An 11752-nucleotide genomic window follows, 5' to 3' on the forward strand; every position below is an offset into this window, starting at 1 on the left:
AAAGTAAATTAACTTTAAAATAGTAACTATGTGTTATAATTAGTTACTATCTTTTTTAGAAAGTAAATATAACGTAAAACAGTAAATATGTGTTATAAATAGTTACTGTGTTTTTAGAAAGTAAATAAACTTTAAAATAGGAACTATGTGTTACAAAAAAATACTATCGTTTTTAGAAAGTAAATATAACTTTAAAACAGTAACTATGTGTTATAAATAGTTACTATCTTTCTTAAATGTTATTATAAAATTAATTAAACAGTTACTATGTCTAATAAATAGTTATTATCTGATTTAAATGGATACTCTATGTTTATGTATTTATTATATTATTTGAAAGGTTACTATATGGTTTTATTGGTTACTATGTGATTGTAATGGTTACTATATAGTAATATTTTGTTTTATAATTGTTTTGTTTCAGTTGCTAAGGAATCTGTGTCTATAAAGAAGAACAAAAAGGCTGGCAATCCGAAAACAAAAGCAATTGAGCTTGTACCTGAAAAAGAACCAATTGAAGAAGAACAACCTTGTAACACCCCGACAATTCCCTTTTTCTAAAATAACCTTTTTTTTTTATAAATATAACTATAGAGAATTATCAAAGTATTATCGCCCGTGTGAAAACGTAACGGCTTATTCAGAATTTTGCAGCGGAAAACATAAATTAACTTTTAGGTTTATAAATAATTAATTACATATTAAATCCAAAAAAACAATTAACGAAAATAAGGAAATATAAATTGTATGACAAGTTTCAAGTCTAAATTAACAAACCAAGTCACTTAGCAAAACAAAACTAAATACAAGCTCTCTAATCCCGATCCCAATGATGCAACATCTTCAAACCTGCAGATGGACAATGCTTATTGATCCTTAGAGACTGCTCACCAAAGATTGGGTCATCACAGGATCAATAAGGCATAGCCATGATCAACATGCACAAGCAAAAGCACGTAATCAGCAAAGCTGAGTACTACATACTAAATCAATAATAATCCTAACATGATTCTATTAAACGAACAACTCTAACATGATACTAATGAACACAAACAAGGGCAGACAAAACATGATAGTTTGACGACCATACTTGACCAGACTAGACTAGGCTGGACTTTTAGCAATAATATTATTTTAGTTGAAATAGACAATGGACCGAGTTGTCCGTCCAACAGTCTTCACTAAGGAAGACGAGGTACGGGCGCGACTCCGTAACCTCACTGACCTGCGATATCGAGGAACGTTTGAATAAAAATAGAACACGGTGATCAATCCGGTCCCAGAAAAGGCCATGGGCTACCACCATGAACCCCAACTCCTGTTTGTCCGTCACTTTAGACGTGCACAGTCTAAAGCTATTGCTACTCAGTTTCACTTTACATGATTTACAAATTGAGACTCTGTTATGACTCAACAATCACATAAGGCATATAATCCACATTCGTTCACAACTGTTTTTATCTTGGAATTAAGTACGTGATCATAAAAGCATCAATCAAGACTCATTCCAATTTACCAAACCTTTCCTTTAACCAAGATCAACCCTGTATATGGGTATAAAGTTAAACTTACTAAACAAGGTCCTCGGCCCTCATAAAGTAGTGAAAAGCTAAAAAGGGAACAACAACCAATCGATCCAAACCAATCATATAGAATAATCTAGTGTTCCCAACCAACATGTTTGTATCAATCATCCATACTAACATGTTACAGTTCTCTTAGTGCAAAATAAGTTCAATAAGTTTGTCCAACAGTATTAAACATGCACATTCCATATAACCAAGTTCGTCCATAATCTCAACATCACCAAGTTCAACAATAATATCAACATAACCAAGTTCAACAACAAATTCAACATGGTTTCAACAATTAGCACACATTCCAAGCACGCAGGTATGTACGTACCTTGTATAAACAACTAATAGGCCACTTTAACACTTTCAAATCTCGTCTAAGAGAATTCTCCTCCTAAAACAACCAATAAAGATTCCCAATCAACTTCTACTAATTCACAATCATAATCAAGCATTCTAGATATATCCTAAACATATTTAGAACATTCCCCAACATTAAAATTCGAACATTTGATTTCCTAGCATCATAACTATTGAATTAGTGATTGAAATTCGTTGAAAACTTTTCGCAAAAGACATACTTTAAATTTCAGCAATATAAACTCGTTCAAAACTTTGCCAAGGCCAATTTAACATGCCTAGAACGTTGAAACAATAATTTTTAATAATCCATACTCGTCCTACCATGATTTACAATCATAAAAACCTTGAATTTCATACTTTAAATATTTAAAAATTAATATTTCAATGTAATTAGATAATCTGAAAATTAAACATATTATTTGAACATAATATAAAATTCCAAAATTCTAATTAAATTATAAAAATCATAAATTTATTAAATCAAAGCATAAATTAAATTAAAAAATATAATTAAAAAAATTAGTTTACTTAGGGTTTAAGAAATCACCAAGTAAAGAGGAGAGAGGAGGTCTGCCGGCGGACGAGGGCACGGCTGGAGGCGTGGCTGGGCGGCAGGGTTGCACACGGAGGTGCGCTGGTGGCAGCGTGGTGGTGGTGGCTTTGCGAAAACATAAACAACCGTTGTTAAAAAAACGAACAAGAGGAAGAATGAAGCAAGAGAGGGAGGAGGAATAAGAGAGTATCGGGCGACGTCTCAACGGCATGGCAAGGGGGTGGCTCAGCAGCGGCGATCAGGTGGTGGTGGCGGTTGTCGCAGCAAACGGAACCGAGTGAGGAGGAGGAAAGCGAAGTAATCGTGAGAACGAGAACGAAACAACAAGGAGCGAATGAAATAGAAAAGAAGAAGAAGGAAAAGGAGGAGGAGTTACCGGCGGTTGGGCAGCGGTGGCGCAGGGACGGCGGTTCGGAAGGTGTGTGGTGGCTGGCGGCTGCAAAGTCTGAGGGTAGCAGTTCATGTGAAGGAGAAACGGGTTACGTGAAACAAAAGAAAAAAAGGGGGGTTTGAGATTTGGTTTCACGTGAAGGGGGGTTTTGGGTTTATTTTGGTTTACTTATTTTGGGCTTTAACGAGTTGGGCTAGAATTAGAATTGAGCTTTAATGTTTGAATCCAAAACCGAATAGGATTGTTTTCTAAATTCAATTGAACGTGTTTTCGTAATTCGAATTCTTTTCAGCGTAAAATTCTAAAATTATTTTAATTTCATAAATCGTTGAAATATTTAAAAAGTATAAAAATAAATATCCGTTAATTACATTTTTATTTCTAAAATTCGTAAATTCTATTTCAACATAATTAATTATACATCAAAATATATAAATAACGTTTATAAATTTACGGGAATTACAATCTACCCCTCTTAAAAGAAGTTTCGTCCCGAAACTTGACACGAAAATCACCCATTTTACAAAAGTTTTAAACTTATTCTTACTGGAAAAGTACTTGTGCCACTCATGTGCACTCTTTTGCCAACTTAAAGTTGTTTGTGTTACTCATGAACACATTTTCTTATGCAGTGAATCTATTTACTTTGCACCAACATGTATAAGTCGCTAAAAATGACCATAAAATGCATGAAATTGCTATAAAAAAATGGGTAAAAAGCGCGAATTTCTAACGCATTCTAGCCCCTTAAAGAAAACGAGTTACGCCCTCGTAACTCATCTCAGGAATAACTTTGGATATTTCTCTTTCAACGAATTCTGTCTCCAATACAATATCTTTACGAAACTCACTAGCAAGTGGGATTTCTACAATTCTTTCCATACAATGCCTCAAAAGGTGTCATCTTAATGCTCGCATAGTAACTATTGATGCACGAAAATTCAATCAAATCTAGATGGTCTCCCAAACTTGGAAAGTTTACTCCCATTTGTCACTCCACTTTAATTTCGATTCCTTTTTCAAATAGGTTGGTCATTGGTTTTTCTTTCTTCCAGAAGTCTTTCACAACCTCCTATAATGGTCATCTAGGCCTAGAAAACTTCAAATATCGGATGCGTTCTTTGGAGTAGGTCACTCACTCACAGCTTGAATCTTAGCATGATCTACCGAACCTCATCACTCCTTTCATGGATGCATAACTTTTGGGCTTAACTCTTAGCTCTTTCACCAATTCATATAATTCCTCCCACCTTTTCAAGACAACAAATGATTTCTAACGATCCTGGACCACTCGAATCTTCTCTTAAATTTATTCCCTCACGTAACATAGTTTTCAATCAATTTAATCCTACAACCACTTTTCCGTCGGTGTCACTTTTACACACATGACTTCAAGATTTGTATACTTCATTTACCTAAAACTAGATTCTTCCTAAGCATCTCCAAATAATCCTCAAGTGTTTGTCATGCTCTTTCTCATTCCTTGAATAAATCAGGATATCATCAATAACATAATAACGAACTTAATTCGGAATTCCTAGAAAATCTCATTCATCAACTCCATAATTAATGCAGGTGCATTGGTTAACCTAAAAGACGTTATTCTAAACCCACAATGACAATACGAATCCTAATGAGGTCTTAGGCCCTTATCAGCTATTCTCAATTGGTGGTACTTCAAACACAAATCAGTTTTCGAGAACACACTCGCCCAATTCAATTAATCCAACATGTCGTCTATCCTAGGCAAAGGGTACTTGTTCTTGATGTGTTTAGTTCCCTAAATTCGATGCATAATTCCATACTCTTATCTTTCTCCTTAATAAACAACACAGGAGCTCCTCACGGTGACGCACTAGGCCTAACATACTTCTTAACGAAACAACTCTTGCAATTGTGTCCTAATTAGATCATTTATAGGTGTCGTTTCAGGATTTAACTCTATAGTGAACTCAAATGCTCTAGCTGGTAACATACTTGCAATTTCACTCGGAAACACATCAATGAATCCACTCACAATGGCAACATCCTCGATTTTAACTCCAACCTCTTTACTCACCTCTAACACACTACAGAAAAATCGTTCACACTCTCTATTCATCGATTTCCTCACTTGCATTACAGAAATAACTAAGGTTCTTGGACTTCTCAAAACATCTACATGAGCTCAACCTTTCAATAGGGTTCCTTAAACTTACTTTCTGAATTTCACAGTCTACCTTAGCCTTGTACAAACTTAGCCAGTTCATCCCCAGAATTACATCCAGGTCCCTCAGATTAAACTTTTATCAAATCAGAAGGGAAAACGCAATCTTTTATCTTCAAAGGCAAGTTCTTCCATAATATACACCTTATGGTTACACCAGTAGGCATAATAACAGGTAAATCAATCATTCAAAATCTACTAACTTCAGACTCTTAATGACAGATGACAAAACAAAAGAATGAGTTACTCCCAAGTCAAACAACGTTTCAACTAGCACAAAGTTAATAGGAAAAGTAACATGAACTACGCCTGCAGAATGTTCGGCTTCATTTCGACTCATCAAGAATAGTTTACCCGGTGCCTTATTATGGTTGTTGTTTTCATTGGCAGACTTACTGTGGTTCCCTAGGTTATTCTGCGACCCTATAGGCTTCGAACTCTGATTTCCGGATTGATTAAACCCTGGTTTCCCTTGGTTTTCCCCAACATTAAACTCTTTTCTTTTCTCCCCAACAACAATATTTTTCTTGTCCCTTCTAGACTACGGGCCATAAAAATGAGCAGCTCCCCCATACACAATATATAAAGACGTAAAGATTTCCCCACCTAATTCTAAGGTGGTCATGCTATAAGTCTGCATAGTATTCAGCTATGGTCATGCTCCCCATACTAAGGTTTATGAATTCCTAAGCTTTTTTTTTTCTTTCTCATAAAAGATAGGGTAAAACTTTCCCTTTAAGGCAGTAACAATTGAATCCTAATTGAATCTCTCAGCAGCACTAAGCCTAACTCTATTCTCTCTCCACCATAAATCAGCTTCATCTTTCAAGTACATGACAACTTGACCCACTCTCATGTTTTTAGGACAGTTCACAGCCCCAAACAGTTTCTCAAACTCTCAAACCCAGTTCTCTAAAAAGGTAAGATCAGTTTTCCCCTTAAAGTATGGTGACTTAACTTTGGCTAGTCTCTCGAACATGTCCCCAGCAGAATCAGAACGCTCAGTTCTCTCTTGGGTCAGCTTTTCCGCCAAGAGGCGAATAGCAACAACTAAGTCATTATTATTGGTCATTCTATAACACGACATGAAATTAATATACTCTATCTTAGGTTCTAAACACTACTTACATGTCATTCTATATCAAGCAATATTTGATTTGACCATAGAGATCGCCTCAATAAACAATATTCACATAAAATCATTTACGAAAGTGCAACAATCATTTACGAAGGTGCAATAATCATTGCAAAATAATCCTCCTCGATCATTCGTGAACGACATTCACATAAAGGACATCCGATCGAGGGAAAACAAATCAAATTCAATCATCACAAATAATAATAATAAAAGAAATTATTCATCTTCGCGTGCCCAAACTAAATCATTGACCACTTGGATAATTAAATATTTATCTTTAATTCCTCAAAAGAAACTTGTATTCCTCAAAAGAAACTTTTATTCCTCAAAAGAATATTAATAACAATTTCTAAACCATAGTAACGTACTTGTCCCAAAATAAAATAAAAGCGCTATGCACTAAATTTAAACTACCGTTGGACGACTTGTCCCACATTATTCCCAACATAAATAAATAATGAAACAATCTTAGAGGGAAACATTATCAATCTTGTTCTTTGATTTCTTATAGCTTTCTGGAGTAAAAGGGCTCGTATTTAAATTAATCCTCATCCTCAGTATTAAAATATTAAGCTAGTTTTCTCTGTCATCCTCTATCTTAGTATCACTACATTATAAATATCAACTCTAGTATGCCCTCTAGCACGGTCAAACTCACGAAGGGTTTCCTCATCCCTATCAGGATCTCCTGTTCTTAATATATGACGCATTGTGCGTTCAAAGCTGGTGTAACTATTAATGTCAGACTCATAATCCATTTCATTTTCATGATCACTTACTATAATTGGGTTTCTCTTGAATCCTAGCAAGATATTCACATCTAAACACCACTTTCTCACGAAAATATCAGTGGTCTCCATATCGATCTTTCTCGAAGGATCCTATGTTAGTATACTTGGAAAGAAACATTTTATTCCTGAAATAAACAATTCCATGTCTCACTAACGATTTTCCAATCAAATCATAAACAAAGTTCAATAATGCAATAAGTTTGGTGGAAGCAAACAATTTTTTTTATGCACATTTAAATGTAACATTAAACAATTAGCACACACACGTACATAACAATCAATTTCTTATGCTAGCATTGACTAGCTACTAATGCACATATAATTCTATCTTATATGCCCTTCTTATACTACCCATCTCTCATAAACTAAAGCATTGAAATAATTTAAATGACAAAGTAAAAGAACGATAATATAAGAAAATTATAACATAAAATAATAACATAAATATAAATGTAAAATAAATAAAGTAAAATAAATTAAGGAAATGCGTAGCGAATAAATTCGAAAATAGAGTTATGAATTCGAAAAAGATTTATATTTCCTAAATAACGAATTCTAACTCTTGAAACAACTTAAAAAAATTTGAACTTCTAAAAAAATTTGTACTCATTTTTTTGAATAATAAAAAATAAGAAAAAGAATAAAAATTTCGAAAGTCACTTTAATTCGAATAAATAATTTGATTTCGAACTTAAATAAGAAATATTATATACTTTCAAACAAGATAAAAGGAAATCGGCCCCCCAAAAAAAAGTACCAATTTTTTGAACACTATAATACATAGAAGCTCGATTTTTTTAAGAAATTCATTTTAAATAACTAGATAGTTAGGCGCCTAAAAATTTATTAAAGTAAAACCTTAGCTTCTAGATACCACTTTGTAACACCCCGACAATTCCCTTTTTCTAAAATAACCTTTTTTTTTATAAATATAACTATAGAGAATTATCAAAGTATTATCGCCCGTGTGAAAACGTAACGGCTTATTCAAAATTTTGCAGCGGAAAACATAAATTAACTTTTAGGTTTATAAATAATTAATTACATATTAAATCCAAAAAAACAATTAACGAAAATAAGGAAATATAAATTGTATGACAAGTTTCAAGTCTAAATTAACAAACCAAGTCACTTAGCAAAACAAAACTAAATACAAGCTCTCTATTCCCGATCCCAATGATGCAACATCTTCAACCCTGCAGATGGACAATGCTTATTGATCCTTAGAGACTGCTCACCAAAGATTGGGTCATCACAGGATCAATAAGGCATAGCCATGATCAACATGCACAAGCAAAAGCACGTAATCAGCAAAGCTGAGTACTACATACTAAATCAATAATAATCCTAACATGATTCTATTAAACGAACAACTCTAACATGATACTAATGAACACAAACAAGGGCAGACAAAACATGATAGTTTGACGACCATACTTGACCAGACTAGACTAGGCTGGACTTTTAGCAATAATATTATTTTAGTTGAAATAGACAATGGACCGAGTTGTCCGTCCAACAGTCTTCACTAAGGAAGACGAGGTACGGGCGCGACTCCGTAACCTCACTGACCTGCGATATCGAGGAACGTTTGAATAAAAATAGAACACGGTGATCAATCCGGTCCCAGAAAAGGCCATGGGCTACCACCATGAACCCCAACTCCTGTTTGTCCGTCACTTTAGACGTGCACAGTCTAAAGCTATTGCTACTCAGTTTCACTTTACATGATTTACAAATTGAGACTCTGTTATGACTCAACAATCACATAAGGCATATAATCCACATTCGTTCACAACTGTTTTTATCTTGGAATTAAGTACGTGATCATAAAAGCATCAATCAAGACTCATTCCAATTTACCAAACCTTTCCTTTAACCAAGATCAACCCTGTATATGGGTATAAAGTTAAACTTACTAAACAAGGTCCTCGGCCCTCATAAAGTAGTGAAAAGCTAAAAAGGGAACAACAACCAATCGATCCAAACCAATCATATAGAATAATCTAGTGTTCCCAACCAACATGTTTGTATCAATCATCCATACTAACATGTTACAGTTCTCTTAGTGCAAAATAAGTTCAATAAGTTTGTCCAACAGTATTAAACATGCACATTCCATATAACCAAGTTCATCCATAATCTCAACATCACCAAGTTCAACAATAATATCAACATAACCAAGTTCAACAACAAATTCAACATGGTTTCAACAATTAGCACACATTCCAAGCACGCAGGTATGTACGTACCTTGTATAAACAACTAATAGGCCACTTTAACACTTTCAAATCTCGTCTACAGAGAATTCTCCTCCTAAAACAACCAATAAAGATTCCCAATCAACTTCTACTAATTCACAATCATAATCAAGCATTCTAGATATATCCTAAACATATTTAGAACATTCACCAACATTAAAATTCGAACATTTGATTTCCTAGCATCATAATTATTGAATTAGTGATTGAAATTCGTTGAAAACTTTTCGCAAAAGACATACTTTAAATTTCAGCAATATAAACTCGTTCAAAACTTTTCCAAGGCCAATTTAACATGCCTAGAACGTTGAAACAATAATTTTTAATAATCCATACTCGTCCTACCATGATTTACAATCATAAAAACCTTGAATTTCATACTTTAAATATTTAAAAATTAATATTTCAATGTAATTAGATAATCTGAAAATTAAAAATATTATTTGAACATAATATAAAATTCCAAAATTCTAATTAAATTATAAAAATCATAAATTTATTAAATCAAAGCATAAATTAAATTAAAAAATATAATTAAAAAAATTAGTTTACTTAGGGTTTAAGAAATCACCAAGTAAAGAGGAGAGAGGAGGTCTGCCGGCGGACGAGGGCACGGCTGGAGGCGTGGCTGGGCGGCAGGGTTGCACACGGAGGTGCGCTGGTGGCAGCGTGGTGGTGGTGGCTTTGCGAAAACATAAACAACCGTTGTTAAAAAAAACGAACAAGAGGAAGAATGAAGCAAGAGAGGGAGGAGGAATAAGAGAGTACCGGGCGACGTCTCAACGGCATGGCAAGGGGGTGGCTCAGCAGCGGCGATCAGGTGGTGGTGGCGGTTGTCGCAGCAAACGGAACCGAGTGAGGAGGAGGAAAGCGAAGTAATCGTGAGAACGAGAACGAAACAGCAAGGAGCGAATGAAATAGAAAAGAAAGAAGAAGGAAAAGGAGGAGGAGTTACCGGCGGTTGGGCAGCGGTGGCGCAGGGACGGCGGTTCGGAAGGTGTGTGGTGGCTGGCGGCTGCAAAGTCTGAGGGTAGCAGTTCACGTGAAGGAGAAACGAGTTACGTGAAACTAAAGAAAAAAAGGGGGTTTGAGATTTGGTTTCACGTGAAGGGGGGTTTTGGGTTTATTTTGGTTTACTTATTTTGGGCTTTAACGAGTTGGGCTAGAATTAGAATTGAGCTTTAATGTTTGAATCCAAAACCGAATAGGATTGTTTTCTAAATTCAATTGAACGTGTTTTCGTAATTCGAATTCTTTTCAACGTAAAATTCTAAAATTATTTTAATTTCATAAATCGTTGAAATATTTAAAAAGTATAAAAATAAATATCCGTTAATTACATTTTTATTTCTAAAATTCGTAAATTCTATTTCAACATAATTAATTATACATCAAAATATATAAATAACGTTTATAAATTTACGGGGATTACAAACCTAATCAACTAGTTTTACAAAATTCTTCTCTGGTTGACGTTCCACAGCCTGAATCTCATCAACTTCATTCACAAGTTTTGAAAGAAGTTGGCGCTGATGGCCTGCCTATCGTGTAAGTGTTAGTTTAATTTAGTTAATTGTTCTAAATAGTTACTATATGTTCAAAATAGTTACTATGTTCTAAATAGTTACTATATTTTTTAAAATAGTTACTATATGTTGTAAACAGTTACTATATGATTCCAAAGGTTACTATATGTTGTAAACAGTTACTATATGATTCCAAAGGTTACTATATGTTTTAAATAGTTACTATATGATTCCAAAGGTTACTATATGTTTTAAATAGTTACTATATGTTTTTAAATATGTTCTAAATAGGTTCTATGTGTACTATGTTTACAATAGTTACTATATGATTCCAAAGGTTACTATATGTTCTAAACAATTACTATATGTTTTAAATAGTTACTATATGTTTTAAACAGTTACTATATGTTTAAATAGTTTCTATGTGTACTATAGTTACTATATTATTTGAAAGGTTACTATATATTGGTAACAGTTACTATATCTTCTACATAGTTACTATGTGTTTTTAATAGTTACTGTATGTTTTAAACAGTTACTATGTGTTCTAAATAGTTACTATATGTTTGAAATACCTGACTTACTTTCATTATTCATTATTTTCAGGTTTAATTTTGATACACAATGTTCAGGAGGATCATTGTGTAAATTAATTAAAGACTTCTCTCCTGAACAAAAGGCAGCTGTTCAAGAGATAGGCTTTGGAGGATTGTTATGCCTTCAATTAAGTCGAAAGAACACTCAAATGATGTACTGGTGCATCAAATGCTTTGATGGAGTGAGTTCTTTGTTCACTATCAGTGATTCCAAGCAGTTTGAAATCACTGATTATGATGTGTACGATTTGTTTATGCTCCCCCTTTCTGAGCTGGAGGTTGAAGGGGTTAAACGCGGGCGCAATTCTACTAATCCTGATTTGGATTTGAAGGTCAAGTGGAGAAAAGAGTTT

At 34.0% G+C, this 11752-nt stretch overlaps 1 long non-coding RNA gene across 2 annotated transcripts; it reads right to left on the bottom strand.

The window, feature by feature from the left end:
• Positions 1-660: 660 nt before the first annotated feature.
• On the bottom strand, positions 661-10343 carry LOC130465785 (uncharacterized). Of its 2 annotated transcripts, none has more exons than XR_008925801.1 (4): positions 10046-10343; positions 9849-9959; positions 9269-9332; positions 661-883 (listed from the first exon to the last, which is right to left on the bottom strand). It is a non-coding gene; the product is annotated as an uncharacterized lncRNA (long non-coding RNA). The 2 variants fall into 2 exon arrangements; XR_008925800.1 differs by lacking the exon at positions 661-883 and adding an exon at positions 8165-8246 and having other exon boundaries at positions 10046-10342.
• Between the last annotated feature and the right edge of the window lie 1409 nt (positions 10344-11752).

The sequence above is a fragment of the Spinacia oleracea genome, chromosome 1 (assembly GCF_020520425.1).
Source record: "Spinacia oleracea cultivar Varoflay chromosome 1, BTI_SOV_V1, whole genome shotgun sequence".
NCBI lineage: Eukaryota > Viridiplantae > Streptophyta > Magnoliopsida > Caryophyllales > Amaranthaceae > Spinacia > Spinacia oleracea.